Source organism: Sinocyclocheilus grahami, unplaced genomic scaffold, assembly GCF_001515645.1.
Source record: "Sinocyclocheilus grahami isolate Dianchi unplaced genomic scaffold, SAMN03320097.WGS_v1.1 scaffold215.1, whole genome shotgun sequence".
In the NCBI taxonomy this organism is placed as follows: domain Eukaryota; kingdom Metazoa; phylum Chordata; class Actinopteri; order Cypriniformes; family Cyprinidae; genus Sinocyclocheilus; species Sinocyclocheilus grahami.
Window position 1 is genome coordinate 1,052,091 of NW_015505394.1, and position 2,274 is coordinate 1,054,364.

Genomic DNA, 2,274 nt, shown 5'->3' on the forward strand with positions numbered 1-2,274 from the left:
TGAATTTAACAACTATTTCTATAAGAGGTGTTCTCTTCACTGATTATATGTATTGCAGGGTTTACAAGTGGGATCCATTTGGATGTATTTTACATTAGAAGAGTTTTGTTAGAATAATTGTATGTGTGTTTGGATCAGTTTTTGCCTGTGTGAAATTTTACATTGTGGGGACCAAAGAAGGAAAATAGCTCAATAAACACAATAAATAATGTCTAAACAAAGTAAAAATGCAGAAAGGTTCAAATGAGGGTTAGATTTAGGGGTAAAACATAAAAAATGTTTGACTCAATATAAAAACAACAGAAGTCAATGGAAAGTCCCACTATAATAGAAAAAATGTAAGATGTAGATGTAATAATGTGACCAAAGCCCTTAACTTTTTGTGGAAGTCTATAATGATCAGGTGTGCTAGATGATATGAGAAAAGGGGGAAAAATATAGATACTGTCATGTTTGTTGTATGTGTGTGTTATAGTTAATCTGAAGCACTATCCACCTTATTCTTCCCGAAAGCCCGGGCACGGCCATTTGTCATTTTTATGGGTCTGGGTTCCGGTCTCATCCGCTTCCAGCTATTTTTAGCTGTACAAAACAGCTTGTTTTGCTGCTTGAAATTGCAAATTTGTGTGTCTTATATTTTAATTATCCTTATTATGAACACGCTGGTTTGTAGTGCAAACAGTTTTACGTTTACTGCACGTTGTTACTCTTCTCGTTATTTCCCTATAACGGTTAATGAAGCGGAAGTCTCACCCATATGTTTACTTCCGCTTTGAATAGTAAGGTGGATATTTGTCTTTCAAAATTCAGAGAATTTCATTTGAATTCTGAAGGCTTGCGATCACCTAAGTAAAAACTATAAATATGATAGAAGACCTATTTCCAAACATTTATTTAACAATATTAATGATTTAAAATTGAAGTAAATTTGAAGGTGGCACTTTTCTAAATAAAACATAGTTGCAATGCAGGATCATTTATATTCTATATGAAGAGAGATGCCAGCAGCACAGACAATAGGAGCTATACTTAGCTTGTGTAACAGCTCTGACTCATTCCACATTAGTTAGCAACCATTACATTGTCTTATCTACACACATTTTCATTTAATTTCCAATGTCTTATTTTAGCAGCTTCTCTCTTTATTGGTAATGTTTTAGGCAAGATCAGGAATTAATTTGGCTATTCATGCCTCACACTCACTAGGTTTCTATCCAACCATTTTTTATGCAGATTCTGAATTAAGAAATCCTAAATGTAAAAGCTTGATATGTGCATAAACTCCCAAAATGTGTGGTTCTATACTGAGGTGGATTTTCTCCAAAATCACATTAAATTGATGGAATCATTTCAATGATATTTAGACTATTTGGGCATGTGTTTCTGCTCATACTCGCAACAAGGATAGCAACAGAGAAGCTTCTTCAAGTAATGTGTATAGTTGATAAAAACATAATGTTGCACATTCTCTTTAGCTACATTTTCAGAAATTCACCTGAAAATGTCAAACATTTGGATGGAAACCCTACAGTATTTAGTGTGTGAATGCTTTTCCAACTGGATCAAGGTAAAAAACACACACACACTTTCTCTCTGTCATTCAGAGAACATATATGCAGGTGATCCAGTGCTCTTGTATTGGTTTGATAGAGTCTTTGATTTATGTTTTCACTGCCTTCATCCCTGCAATTGCATTCTGGACAAAAACCCTCCAGCATAGCATGCCCACTTAGATGGAAATACACATGTGCACACGCATGCACAGAAACAAGTGACGAGGAAATCTTTACGCCATTATATTTCATTTATTTCTTTAATAGTTTATTCATTTATTTTTATGACATATTTATTTATAATTTATATATATCTTTATATATTATTGCTGCATTGGAGCCTTACTCAGTACTCTCTCTGCCATTCCCATAGAGCTATAGATCTCCTCCCGCATGCTTCAGAATACACCTAAAAAATACTGGGTGCAAAAAAGAAACAGTCTGATTCTATACACAGCTCGTAACACTAACTAGCCATTCTAATGATGCATCGTAACATGCCTTTGTCTGGAAATGCCCATAGTATAAAATCACTATTTTTCCTGTCCATTACAGAACAAATGCAGATAAACAACACAATTTTTTTTCTTTCTTTTTTCTTTTTGGCAATCAATGTGTACTTCTTGTTAAATAATGGCAAAAGCTACACTTCGGTGTGTGAAATACATGGATGCTGCAATATCGATATTCTAAGATATGTACAGTAATGAATGGGGGGGGG